Raw genomic sequence first — 15,390 nt, 5'->3', positions numbered from 1 at the left:
CTTTTCAATCAGGTTCGACGGAGGTGTTAACACTGAGACTAACTGTGCATGTAAAAATGGGTAAACTACAACACCAAATAATCACTTTCAAAATAAATCTGAAAAATTCACTCCAATCAACTGAAAAGAATGGCGTGATAGTACCACGAACATTTTACCATGTGTGGTTACTGTAAAGCCTTCCAGAGAGCGGGAAACTAGTTCAGTCTCTTAGAAGGAAAACCTTTGTCGGGTATGATATCACTGCAAGCAAAATAGTGAAATTATGTGGCTGCTTTATTTAATGACATATTTAATCCGTCACTTTCACAAGATATCTTTCCAGACAGACTAAAGTATGTCATTTTTATACCCAGTTTGAGAAAAGTATTAGAGAAGATATTAACAAAAATCGACCCATTTCGCTAGGAACTTCTTTGTCAAGCGTTCTGGGAATTTTTTTTTAAGAATGACTGATGATGTCTGGAAAAATAAGCTCCTGTGTCAGTGACATTCAAGAAGTACCTACCATTGGATATACCATCTATAACACAGGGTGTGTAGTGAAACATCTGAATTATAAGACTTAACCCACCAGAACTTTTTGTGATGTGCCTAACGCATTTGACTGTGCAAGTCACAACATCCTTTCCAAAAAGCTTTTGAGATATAATTGGAATGTAGTTCACTTCACATTTCACTAATACAAAACAAATGGTCTTGTTAGACATCTTCTGCAGCTCTGAAGTTGAATCTCTCTTTGAGTGAGAACAAATTACTACTGGCGTTCCAAGGAGTTGAGTTTTGAAACAACTCCTGTTCTTGCTGTATGTAAATCTCTTTCCAAGTTACAATGCTAAAGGGGAAATACTAAGTGATTCAAAGTATACTGGCACCTAGTACCAAACATTAATACAGTGTGTGTCCACCTTTCGCTTTTAAGACGATTTTAACTTTTCTGGGGACACTTGAAATGAGGTGTCTGAATATCTGTGGAGGAATAACAGCCCATTCTTTCTCAAGAGCAGAAACTAGAGCAGGTGATAAAGTATGCGTGAGTCTGATATGAATTGGACGTTCTGCTCATCCCAAAGTTGATCCATTGGTCTCAGGTCCATTTAAGAAACCATTGCCTCACAGATGCTGCTTCAGGACATGGTGCTCGGTCATGCTGATACAAACAGTCGTGTCTCCGAACTGTTTTGCTGCTAAACGCAGTACACAATTGTGTAATTTGTTTTTATATTCTTTCACATTTAGCATTTTCTCATGCCTAGTAAGGGGATCACACCATAACTCATGGATACCATGTCCATATCATAACATTATCTCATCTGTTCTTCGCTGTTGGCACTACAAATGAAGGCGTTCAAGGTTCTTCAGGCATTAGCAAAACCCTAATCCTCCCATCGAACTGTACAGGTTGTACAGTGATTTATCACTCCAAATCACTTGTTTCTAGTCCATTCTCTGTCCACTGGCGTTGCTCTTTTCAGCACCTCAAGGGTTGCTTAGGATTGACTACAGAAGTATGTGGCTTATGACAGGATGCTCGACCATTGTACAACTTTATTTTTAACTCACTACGCACAGACATTGTGCTGGCTGGATTTCTGGCAGAACTTCTGAACTCGCAATTGATTCCCTCCACTAATCTGATGTGATTTTTTATAAATACCCTTCAGAATGCTCGATGGTCTCTGCCCGTCAGTACATGAGATCTGCCTAGTGTTGTATTGGCTGTGGCTGTTTCTTCGCATTTCTACTTCACAATCACATCACCAACAGTCGGCTTGGGCAGCTTTAGAAGCCTTGAAAGGTCTCTGATGAATTTGTGACTCAGTGACATCCAATGACTAGTTCACGTTCCAAGTCACTGAGCTCTTATGACCGACTCATTTTGCGTTATGACGTATCCGCTGACGACACGATAGTCCACATCTCCTTTTTGCTACCGAGTCCGCCTCTAGTGACATCTTGTGGTCAATTAGGAGTTACATTTTATTCGTTGGTGGAATACACTTTGCTGATGACGCCAGCATCATACTCAACCCGAAAAAATTTTTTTCAATAAATTTATTGCATATTTAGAGACGTTTTGCCTAGAATTTTTCAACAGGTCGTACGTACGAGGGTGAGTCAAATGAAAACCTTAAATTTGTAATAACAAATCGAAATTTCGCGCCGTTATCCTGTAAGTTGGCAAGCGTGCTACAAACAGCGTGGAGAATGGCCTGTAGGTGGCAGCATAGTGCAGATACACACATACCGTCGCGGTATCAGTATAAAGATGGCTGCCACACTTGCGACTTACACCAGGGAAGAACAGCGTTCTGTTATTCGGTTTTTGCGTAGTGAAGGTATGAAACCTTTTGAAATTCATCGACGAATGAGGGTTCAGTACGGTGATGCTTGTTTGCCACAGCAGCAAGTCTACAAAAGGAGTAGGAAGTTCGCAAATGGCGTGACTTCAGTGAAAGATCCTCCTCGTCCAGGTTAGGCACAACGAGTTGTGACTCCACAGAACATTGCAGCAGTTGAAGCCATAGTGAAGGAAAACCGCTGAGTGACTCTGAATGACATAGTAGCATGTTTACAGATTAGTCATGGATCAGCACACCACATTGTGCATGATGTGCTCCAGTTGCACAAAGTGACTGCAAGATGGGTGCCACGGCAGCAGACTCCTGAAATGAGAGAACGATGTGTTGATGCTTGTGAAGAACTTCTTCGCGCTTTGAACGAAAAGGTTATGGTTTCCTTGCAAGAATCGTTACTGGGGACGAAACCTGGGTTCACTTCCATTTTCAGTGTCTTCCTCATCCACCCTACCCACCAGATCTTGCCCCAACTGAGTTCCATATGTTTGGACCACTCAAAGACGCAATGGGAGGAAAGAAGTTACTTTCTGATGAAGAGATACGCGACGGGGTGCATGAGTGGTTGCGCGGAGTACCAAAAGAATTTTTTTCTATAGGAATTTATGCACTTAATAATCGCCGGAGGGCTTGCATTGAGCGTGGGGGCGATTATGTTGAAAAGTAATACAGCTTTATACCACTTCTGCACAATAAATAGTATTTTAAAAAATTTAAGGTTTTCATTAGACTCACCCTCGTATTACAATTTTAAATATGACAATACAAAATTGGCTACCAAGTTTTTCGCGACGTATTTCCTGAGCAAAAATTTCTCGGTGTACATGCCGCGTCAAATCAGCATAAATCTCCAAGCTTTCGACCACTACCTCCATGGTCGTCGTCAGGGCTAAAACTGACTGTCGTGAACTATTTTTTTTTTTTTTTTCATTTATTGAATTTCAATTCCCCCCCGAAGGGGGCGGGCTGGCAGCAGCTTAGTACGCCGCTCTTCAGCCGACAGATTTTGTGACAAAGATCAAGAGAACAAATAATAAAAAACAGGCGATAAAATCGGAGACTTAGAGAGTAACAAGGTGAAAAGAAATCGTGGAACTTAAAACAACAACACAGGGATGATGACGCTAATAAAAATACATACGAAGCAGACAGGGAAAACAATAGACAATTAAAAAAACACGGCGACAGTCTGGATTCTGTTCGCAAAGGACATAAAATTCACACCGAGCGACAGCATGGTTTCTGTTCGCAACACGAGGAAGACAAACAACACTGAATAGTCACTGGAACACTGCACTAAAAAGTTGGCAAATGTGACACCACAGTCGAGAGCAGGTGGGGGGAAACTGGACAGAAGATGAGAAAACAAAAAAGGGGGGGAAAGGACAGTAAAAGTGAAGGGGGGGAGCCGGGAAAGGAGCTGAAGGAGGATGAGGACCCATAAGAGGGGTGGGGGGCAGACGCGACAGGGAGTGGGGTAGGCAGAGGAGGGGAATACAAAAGGACTGGGGGGGGGGAGAAGGGAGGTAGGGAGAGGTTTAGTGGGGAGAAAAACAGGACGGAAGGGGGGGGGGAAGATGTCGTGAACTAGCGAGGTTCCCACTTTTATATGCAAAGGACGGCTTCTTATTGGCTGGAATACGTCAGCGATATGGCGCGTAGCGAAGTGGTGCCCTCTACTTCCATAGATGTAGTTGCTATCCCGCGTTGCTTGCAGCGCCATCCCTTAAATCAGGAGGTAAAGTGCGAGAAGTTTTTCTCTGCGATTTTTCTTTATCTAGTGCACTCTTGCAAGTGTTGCTAAGTGCATAGCCGTTGTCTCTATTAAAGTTATTATCGCTAAGTCTAATTTCGACTGCTTCCCGGATCACAGAGTCCCAGTAATTCGATGTGTGGGCTATTACTCTGGATTCTTCAAATAAAATCTTATGCTTGTTAAGCAGGCTATGTTCAGCCACCGCTGATTTTTCCAAATACCTGTATTTCAGGTGGCGTTGGTGCTCGATGCAGCGGTCGGCAACGGTTCTTGCAGACTGGCCCACGTAATTCTTGCCGCATTCGCAAGGAATAGTATAAATTCCCGGCACTCTTAAGCCGAGACTATCTTTGACTGGTCTCAACATTTCCTTAATTTTCCTAGGTGGTCGGAAAACTGGTTTTATTCCTTACCTCTTCAGGACTCTGGCTATCTTGCTCGTTGTAGCACCGCAAAAAGGAAGCCGCGATATGTGTTGGTCCTCTTCTTGTATGTGGCCGGCATCGTGTCTTACTTTCTTGGACAATACTGATTTAATTTCACCGGCAGAATAACCATTCCTCTTGAAAACAGTCGTCAAATGGTTGATCTCGGGACCGAGGTGGTCCTTGTCGGAAATAGTCCTGGCTCTGTGTACTAAAGTATTCAGCATAGCTCTCTTCTGAGACGGATGATGGAAGCTATGGCTATGCAGATATAAGTCTGTATGGGTTGGCTTCCTGTACACAGAATGGCCCAGTCGTCCATCCGGCTTTCGCTCTACCAACACATCTAAAAAAGGTAACTTCCCTTCGTTCTCTACCTCCAATGTAAATTTTATGTTTGGATGTACACCATTCAGATGTTCGACGAACTGCTGCAGCGTGTCGCTGCCGTGTGGCCAGATTAAAAAAGTATCGTCGACGTATCTGTAGAAGCATGATGGGCGGAGGTGAGCACTGCTCAGGGCTCGTTCTTCAAAGTCCTCCATGAAAAAATTCGCTATTGCTGGTGACAGTGGCGAACCCATGGCTGTTCCATCCGTCATTTCATAATAATTTCCACTGTATAAAAAATAAGTGGTGAAACGTCCCCTTTTAACAATTATACACGACTGTCCTTAACCTGACACACAATACTTTGTTAGCGCAACGCAATCTGACTTTCAAAATTCCCTACAAAAGAATGGCCCTGACTAACATTAAACTATACCTTTCACAAATCACTTACCTCACAAAAATCTTCGCTGCTCAAGCTACTGCAATACAGCAAGCGCCACTACTGCCAGCTAAATAAAAGATTCAAACTATGGAAGGCACTAACTACTGATAGGGATAGTTAGCAAATGAAAGATATTAATAGAGAACGAACAATGTATTTACCTTGATATCATCATATATAAATATAGCAGTTCATGACAAATTTCAAAACTCCGCCATCTCTCTCCCCACATACACCACTGCTGGCGGCTCACCTCCAACTGCGCAACGCTACGCGCTGTTCACAGCCAGCTGCCTAACACTACAATGGCGAGTATTACAACAATGCAAAGCAGACACAGACTGCCCACAGCACAGCCAGTGATTGTCATACAGAGGTGGCGTTACCAATAAAAAACCTAAACAGCCTACTTACATAGAGAAAACATAAACAGCCTACTTACATAGCCCCCATGCTCCCCACAAAAATTTTTACAAATGGTGTTGGGCACTGGCCAATACAGATTTGACAAAAATTTTTCACAATTACAGTAACAAAGATATAAAATGCACACACTTATTAATATTATGTTGGTCAAAAGATCAAAATTTCTCACAGTCCATAAAGACAGTCCACATTGTTCATCACAGTAAAACTGCAGAGTTTTTCTCAAAGTCCAAGCAGTAAAAGAAAATGCACATAGAAGTAGTGGATTTCCATGCAGTCTTGAAGAAGTAGTGTTGACCTTCCAACGGAAAGACAGTGCTGACTCTCGACATGCAGACAGGTAATGGGCCACAACAGAGCAAACCCACAGCAGAGTCATTCGAAGTTTGGAAGAATATTGGTAGGTAGGTCATCACAGAGCAGACCCACTGGAGTCCTGGTAGAGATTGTGGTATTGGTGGGCCACCAGAGGTGCAGACCCACTGCAGTCCTTGTAGAAATAATGGCGTTGGTAGGTCATCATAGATGCAGACCCACTGTAGTCCTTGTAGAGATAATGGTATTGGTGGGCCACCAGAGGTGCAGACCCACTGTAGTCCTGGTAGAGACGGCCAGCAGCCATCCGTTGCGACTGTGCAGGTGCACAATCACCATCGAAGATTCTTGCAGAGAATATAGCAAGTCCATAAACCACCACTTGTGCACTCACAACGTTTTTGGAATTGTCCTTAGAACCAGCAATGCTGTTATCCAGTCCTTTGCTGAATTAGTAACACACATGCAAACACGAACAGTCCCAACTTCTCACATATTGTCCATATACTATGACCAACAGAAACGTGTGCAGTGAAATGTAACTTACAAGTTAATAATATCATGAACTGGTGACAATTACAATTTTATAACAGAAGAATACAATAACAAAGGTACAAAATACATCATTAAAGAACATAACAATACAGATAACATTTGTAGTAAAACAGGCGTTACAAAAGAATAGAAATAGACATATACGTCAGTGTTACAGGAATTATGACATGAGTACATACATAAAAGATCACAATAACTTTTGAAACATCAACTTCACACATTAGCATTAACACAAAACAGAGTAAATAATGTCTAAACATCTTTACAAAGTAAATAACATATTATTAATGCCAATTATATTCGAGGATAACAGTATTCCTCATCATAGTGAATGTAGCTTAATATTAAAAGAAGAAAAAATTCTATGAAACTACACAGACACAGGAAGAAAATAAATACACAAGGGTACACAAACACATAGTGGGATAACACCAATAGGAAAGGACAGGGTTCGTTTTCAGTGTAACATTTGGTACTGCAGTCCAACCCAAAACTTCATATATCTTTCCTCTTATTTCATCCTTTGTTTCCACCAAAAAAATTCTATCTAAGCATGCTTTCTGTATTTGTATGTTCACACATTTCTTACCTCAACATTTATTTCCAAGAAAATCCTACCTAAACCTGTTTTCTGTACCCTTTTTATTTGTATAACTTTTCAATGCATTTCTTCCAATTCATCGCAACTCATTCTCTTCTATAGTCTACCCCCTCTTAATCTAACTTAAATCTACTGAGCTCAGATGCTAAACTAAGGGACGAGGCAATGCAGCAGCACGTAAAACAATTATTATAAACAGCAATGAAAAAAATGGAAAATTGCAAAGCAAGCTACAGTATAAATTAGCAAAAGTCAAATTCAATAACACTATGCCTGGCAAACAGCAGCAACTTATACCTAAACATGACATAGCGCAAGCAGAAAAAATATTACACTTAAATGGCCATGTCTAATGCCTATGTCACATCTTAACATTAGAGTGATGCATCACAATTTATTCTACAAAAGAAATTACCAAGTACTTGAAAAGAAAATTATGAATGCAGTTCCTGTGAAGGTAACTGTCGCTTTGTGCTCCCTCATTTTTTTGAAAAAAATTATTATATACTCGATCTGTAGACAGAAAATATTTATATTAGTACATCTATAAAATTTTATTTTAACCAATGCTGCAGTGCAGCTAGAAACTTGATATTAAACAAAATGTGTAAATAAATACATAAAGCAAGCCATATGGCATTTTTCTTAACTAGCAAGGCAATAGCTGTGAAATGTTTCTCATCGTGTCATTAGGTATTTCAGTAAATATCATAAATTACGAGCTCCACAGTATGCTTTCAACAAGGAGATGTCAGTAGCGTGGACAATGGCCTTCCCTTTCTTTTTTTTTTTCTACCTGTGCTTCTGACGAGGCACTCACACTAATGGCTTGTTCTCCAGGCGTCTGACACACCTGGGTGCCCACGACGCATTATGTGCAGGTGGTCACTTAACTTTCGTACGGAAATATTTACGACAGCAGTTTCCACTACAGTGACAGTCATATATACAAAATTTCACAGGTCGAGAATTTACTTTGCAAATGTGTAGAAACAAAATCCTATGAATATAACAGCGTCCAAAAAAATTTTCAGTGGCATTGTGATACATTCACACATGATTCACACATTTCATAATTCTAAAGTACGATTCTTGGTTTCCAACATCCTGTTTCACAAGTCAAGAGTCCCTACCCACTATTCATTACTCCTTACCTTATTACACATATACGTATCCATCGACACTCGTCAATATTTCGTCATTATAAATATGAAGCATAATCAAATAACTCATATAGCCTCAGCCTATTAATCATAAACATACCTCAGCAGCATAATACACATCGTCGTCGTAAAAATAACATCATAACACCTCAGTCAAATCTCAAAATCGTCGTAGCTTTCTGCAATAATTTCAAACCCTAAAAAAATATTCTCTGCTCATTTCAATAATGTCATCTACCTCAAACGTACTTTAAAATCATGCTCCCTTACCAAATATATCATTCAAAGCTCTCATAGTATCACAATGGTTCCGAAAAAATATGAGCATTTCACAAAGTACAGACAAAATACAATTTCTTAAGTGTGAAGCTATCCAACTGTGTAATTGCGTAAACATGTGTCACTGATGCAGTAAAATAAATGTTTGTCTCTCTCAGTTAAATGATCAGACAGCTGTGTAATTTGTGTGTTAGAGAAATATGGTACCGATGTGTAAAGTTGTATAAGCAAATACCATATTAGCTAGGGTTCCTTGTGCTTGCCAAACACATGGTACACAAAGTAGGCGTGTACCCCCCTGAGGATAAATGTAATTATGCCCTCAGGTGTTACAAATTACAGCAATGGAATGAAATGTATCACGGAAAACTTTCTTTGTAATTAAAAAATCTTTAAAAATAAATGTTTCAAGTACAAAATTAATCACTCAAATACGTGTACTGTAGCGCTAAACTGTGCGTCGTCCTCCGAAAGCTAAGTTCTGCAGAAGTCAATGTACTTACCTCATGATAAACAAAAGTGAAATGCTTTGCGTATAGATATCGTAGTTATAATGCTTATTGGTGTGATGAAGAAAGTACTGTACAGTAACGTAATGTTGTGCCACGAAAAAGGCTGTCTCATTGTTGCTATACCACAAAAGTTACTAATAAAACATGTTTTGATTTCCAGAAGAATTCAGAAAACTGTGCAGATATAAAACAGATACACCGCAAAAGCAACATTGTAAATTGTCACTCATTAGTAGCGTCGTGATAAAAATCGTGTAGCTGTCACATAAACTAACCTCTGTGTCATCTGGTATCTCTCAGAAAGCACATTAAATTCAGAATGTATTTTCAAATAAACCAAAATGTTGCATTAAAATCTCATTAGCAGTACTGGTAAATGTTCTAAGTATGTGAGCCTTATAGTCGTTACGTAATCGTGCAACAAACAAGCAAGAATGTACACACACAATAACACTGTGACGTCTGTTTACTATAACAATGCATTCGTCATTTCTGTTTAAATAAGTTCTCTTGGTTCTTGATTGGATATTTAACTTCAAACATTGTTGCATGGTAACAGTTTCTAAAGCATACTAGTAACGTGAAGTGAAACGTTTTATGGCAAAGACAAAGTTAAAAGGCAGATTATCTGTCAATAAATGGTTTTACATGAGAAATGTGGTGTAAACCTTTACTCTTCCTAGTACGCAGAGTTTCAACTTCAACGCAATTATCATGTGGTATACGTCGGATTCTGTAAGGTCCATTGTAAACTAGAAAGAATTTGTGACTCAAGTGTTTCTTCTTATGTGACAATGAATGAGATTTAATGAGAACTTTTTGACCAATATACAATTTCTTTGCATTTGCTTTACCGTGTAGTTTTCTCCTTTTGTCTGCTGCAGATTTTATATTTTTAAGAGCCAAATCAATTATGTCTTTGTGTCGAAGTTTACGTGTATTCGGGAAAGGTACAAGCTCTCTGATTCTGTTCGGTGGTTCTTCATTCTTCAGTACAAGAGTAGGTGGTAAAGCAGTGGAGTCGTGAGGCATTTCATTCAGCACGTTTTGAAATAAGTGTAAATATCAGTCCCAATGCTGATGCTTTCTGTGACAATAAAGTCTGCAAAGCTTATTGATTTCTTTCATAATCCGTTCAGATGGGTTGCAATGTGGTGAGTACAATGAAATAAAAACAGGTTTGATTTTATGGTTGCGAAGCATGCGTGACCAAACAGCAGATCTGAATTGCGGTCCGTTATCTGAAATGACTTTACTAACGTGTCCAACTTCACGTAAGAAATTTTTAACAAAGGCGTTGGATACGGACCGTCCAGTGGCTTTACGTAACGGAGTGAAAGAAACAAATTTTGAAGTAAGTTCAACAGCGACTAGAACGTACGAAAATCCATTGGATGTTCTGACAAGCGGTCCCAAGAGATCAACAGCAGCAAATTCTTTTAATTTAGCAGGAATAATAGGAAACAACGGAGCACGATGTGAGACAGTAGATGGTTTCGCCTTTTGACAAAGTTTACAAATAGACAAGACTCTTCGAATTCGCTTTTCCATATTGTTAAAATAACAAGTCGTTCGAAGAATATGATAACATTTTCGTGGGCCAAAATGTGCGTAGCTGAAATGAATGTACCAAATGAGCTTATTAACAAAATCGTCTGGAATGCAAAGTACCCATAGCTTGTCATCAACAGTGCAGCGTCTGAAGAGTATGTTGTTTCTAACCAGGTAATAATGCCGAATCTGTGTGTGTGTCTTTTCATGCCATTTGCTCTTGATGTCTTTCCAAATCGGATCTTTATCTTGTTCATGAGCAATGTCCTTTAAAGATGTGGTGATGAAGTTTTCAAAGGCGACTTTCTGAATGTAAAGAATACTGAAATTTTTCTCGAGGTTGCCTTCTGTGGTACTTTTCTCAAGCCCAGCCGGTGCGCGTGACAGTGCGTCCGCAACAATGTTCTCCTTGCCGGGAATGTAGACTATTGTGAAGCGGAATTCTTGCAGAAACAATGCCCAACGTTTTAACCTGTCATGATTTAATTTTGAAGACATAAGAAATTGTAATGCACGATGATCACTGTATACTTTTACGTGCTTACCAGAAAGAAAGAAACGGAATTTGTTAAATGCCCAAACGATAGCTAAAGCTTCTAATTCAGTAACGGAATAATTTTTTTCAGATTTGGTTAGCACTCGGCTAGCAAAAGCAATGGTTTTCTGAATGGTAGTGTCATTTTCTATGGCTTCTTGAAATAAATGGGCACCAAGACCGACTTTAGAAGAATCTGTACTAAGGCAGAAATCTTGTGACAGATCAGGATGAGCTAGTATTGGCGCGTGAAGTAACGCTTCTTTCAAAGAATTGAATTCCAACTGTGCTTGTTCGTCCCAGTTCCAAATAGTATTTTTTCCAGTGAGAGAACAAAGTTTTGGTGTAACTAGAATTTGCATATTCAGAAAACGACGGTAAAAATTTACGAGACCTAGAAAACTGCGGACTTGTCTTTTTGTGGATGGAACTGGAATGGCTCTGATTGCTTCTAACTTTTCAGGATCCGGCTGAATGCCTTCAGAAGAAATAACATGTCCCAAAAACCTCACCTTTGACCTACCGAATTCAGACTTTTCCAAGTTAACTGTAATTCCAGATTCTGCAAAAATACGTAACAGACTGTTGAGGATGCGATTATGTTGTTCCCATGAAGCTTCCGCTATTAGAATATCGTCCACATATAAGGTGATGTGACGTTTTAAGAACTCAGGTAATATGGAATTTAGCCCGCGAATAAATGCTGCTGAAGAAATGTTCAAACCAAAGGGAAGTTTCCGAAACTGATAACAAACGCCGAAACAAAGGAAAGCTGTGTATTTTCTGCATTCTGGATGAAGTTCGATCTGATAAAAGCTGGATCTGAGATCAATGGAAGACAACACTTTTACACCATTAAAATTTTGAAGAAGTTCTTCCATCGTCTGCGGCCTGTCTGTTTCAGGAATAATGATAGTATTGATTTGTCTCGAATCTAAGACAAGTCTGATCGATCCATTTTTCTTTTCAACAACATGTAATGGATTGTTGTATGAGCTTACTGCAGGCTCAATAATGCCCTCGTCAAGCATAGATTGTATTTCTGTTCTAACACGGTCCCTATAATGTGCTGGAATTACATATGGTCTAACACAAAATTTAGTATGCTCACGAACACGAAATTGGTATTGAAATCCCTTGATTGTTCCTGTTTTATGAGTAAAAACTGTGGAATGTGCTTGTAAAATCTCAAAAAGGTCCTGCCTATCAGTGTCATTACAATTCTCAATTGTTTGAATTTTATTCTGAATTAACTTATTAATGTCAAATGCGCCGTCGATATCATCCCTGTCAGTACTTGCAGAGTGATTGTTAGTGTCTAGTTCCGTAGAAAAGTCCGAACTGTTGTCTAACAGAAGGTAAAGCCGATTAATTTCCTCGTCATGGTTTGAGAGCCAGTCTTCAAATTTCAAAGCTATTGACTTACCTTCTTTCTCTAAACTTATTTCAGCATCGTGAAAGCTTAAGATTGCTTTGTATTCATTCAAAAAGTCTACTCCCAATAAAATTTCCGTCGACAATAATGGAACAATAAGAAAGTTTATAGAGAAGCTGTGGCTTTGACAAAAGAATTCTAAATTGGTTTGCTGGCGTACATCTACACTTTTTCCAAAAATTGCACCTTGTAATTTAATCTTACGTAACGGAAGTGTAGGGCAATCGTTCGATTTGTTACATTTGCTAAAGGCTGTTTCACTAATTACTGAGATGGGACTGCCAGAGTCAAGTACTGCCGTAAATTTTACGTCATTTACTGTAATGTGAATCACAGGATATGCAATATTGTTATGTTTTATGTCGTGTTCCTGGAGTAAGATGTCCCTAATGTCTTCCATTTTTACGTAATTACTAGCTACGGCAGCTGCGTCGTTAGTGTCATAAGAACGTTTTGTGGCTGCCATCGGTGTGAGTCATTGCCTATTGTCTCTTTGTTGGCGCGCGTCGTTATTGGGATTTGGAGACCTAACATCTACAAATTTACCGTGACGAGAGGGCCCTGCCCTGTTTAAATCCCGCCAGTTCTGATGCAATTCGGGTCTGTCTTTACGATCACATCGTCTGTCGTCATGTCGGTAGTTCCTGTAGTTTCTTTCTTGTCGGTTAAGTGGTGGAGAATTTCTCCCTGAATCGTAACTGTGCGCTGGACCGTTGCGTCTCAAGTCATTCTGTCTCCCGTAATAATAATTGTTTTGGTTCCCATATTGTCTGTTTCTCTGATTGTCTCTGTGATTGTCATTACCGCGGAGAGGTGATCTTTCCCTGTAATTATTACTACTCTGCCAACGGTTGTCATACGGGTGGTGTCTGTTTTGGTCACGATTTGTGTTATGAGAATAGCCTTGTCGCGTCCAGTTATTATCGAGGAATTGTGACGGATGTGACCTGTAATTGTTGTGTTCCTGTTTCCGCATTCCGCGATTGTCAGTGTCAATTTCCAATTCTTGTAACAGTCCCTGAAAAGCTTCAATGTCGTCTTTGCAACGTCCTGCCAAAATAATGTGTCGTAAATGTTCAGGCAATTTGATTAAGCAAATGCGGATAAGTTCTGAGGGGCTGTATGGGTTTGACAGGTACTGATTCTTGTGCAACATGTCTTCAAAATATTTCACAAGACTGGAAAATTCAGATTGTTCGAAACGTTTCATCATGATGATGCTATGTTTTACACGGTCTTGTGTGGCTTGAGACCAATATGCTGAGAGGAAGGCATGGTAAAATTCTCCCTCACTGTGGCAATCGTGAATGACCGATCGCATTCTTACAGCTGGTTCATTCTCTAAATAGCCACACATGAATTCTAATCTGTGTTCTAACGACCAGTTGGGAGGAAAACAATGAGAGAATTGATGGGGCCATGCTTGTGGATGAATGTCGTTGCCAGAATTCTTAAATGTTTGGAATTTACGTGTAGTAATGAACAGCTTATAGTCAAAATCATCATGTCGGCGAGTCGCATATCGGTCATTGTTAGGTCGTGTCGGCCGTTCCATCTCAAAATTCGGTGCACATTGCCAATTTCTTTCATAACTTCCGAAATGCCCTGTGTTATTATTTTGTGGCTGTTCCGTATTTCTGTGTCCCTCTTCCCGTATTGGGGCGCGAGTATCCTGTGAAATACGTAATTCTTGTATTACCTGTGTCAGCTGATCTTGTACTTCCCGGATTTCTCTTTGGTGTTGTGTATTGATTTGATTTTGATTTTGTTTGAATTTTCTAATTTGTTCATACTCTTCAGTGTCCATGAAAGCTACAGGTGTTGTGTCATTCAGATCATCATCTACCTTTGTAGATAAGTTAGTGAACTGATCTGAAAGTTCGGCTACTTTATCCGATAGTGAAATCATTTCCTCTCTATGTTTTTCTGAACCAAGTTTCAGAGTGTCCATTTGTGTTGCAATCGTGTCTACTGTGACCTTTAAGTTTTCCTGAGTTTTTGCAAGTTACATAACCGTATCGGTAGATGCAACTGAGTCAAATTTTGCTTGCAAGGTCTCATGATTTTCATGAACAATAGTTTGCAGTTCTTTTATAGCTGCTTCGTGATTCTGTAGTGCATTTTCATGACGCGAAAAAATAGGTTGGAAATGCTCACAAATTTGTGTTTTTACGTCATTACAGACTTTTTGACATTTCGATTCAATGTGATGTAACTCAGCAGTTAAATCCTCACGTGTTCGTTCAAGAGTTTGCTCCAATGAGTCTAACTTTTTAAGATTTTGTTCCATTGTGTCTAACTTTTGAAGCTTTTGCTGTGTTTGTCTCTGATTTTGTTCCATTGTGTCTAACTTTTTGAGATTTTGTTCCACTGTGTCTAACTTTTTAAGATTTTGTCCCATTTGTCTCTGATTTTGTTCCATTTGTTGCATTAATTGCAATAATAATGTATTAGTGTCTGGAATCTGTTTCTCTACGCTTTTCGGCAGTGCATTTGCACCGGCAACATTCACATTTTGACAAGCAGAAAATGCGTCTTGACTTATTTGAGAAAACGGTGATAACCCAAAACCTGAATCTACAGTATTTGCGAAATTGTGTCCTGTCATTTCGGATTCCTGAGGCGAGCTGTTGCCGACCGATCGATCGATAATGCTTCCCTCTTCACTAATTGTTTCACTGTCCGTGCCATTGTTTGCCGCCCGC

Source organism: Schistocerca serialis, chromosome 9, assembly GCF_023864345.2.
Source record: "Schistocerca serialis cubense isolate TAMUIC-IGC-003099 chromosome 9, iqSchSeri2.2, whole genome shotgun sequence".
NCBI lineage: Eukaryota > Metazoa > Arthropoda > Insecta > Orthoptera > Acrididae > Schistocerca > Schistocerca serialis.
The sequence above is the reverse complement of the archived record's forward strand: the minus strand, read 5'-3'. Positions refer to the sequence as shown.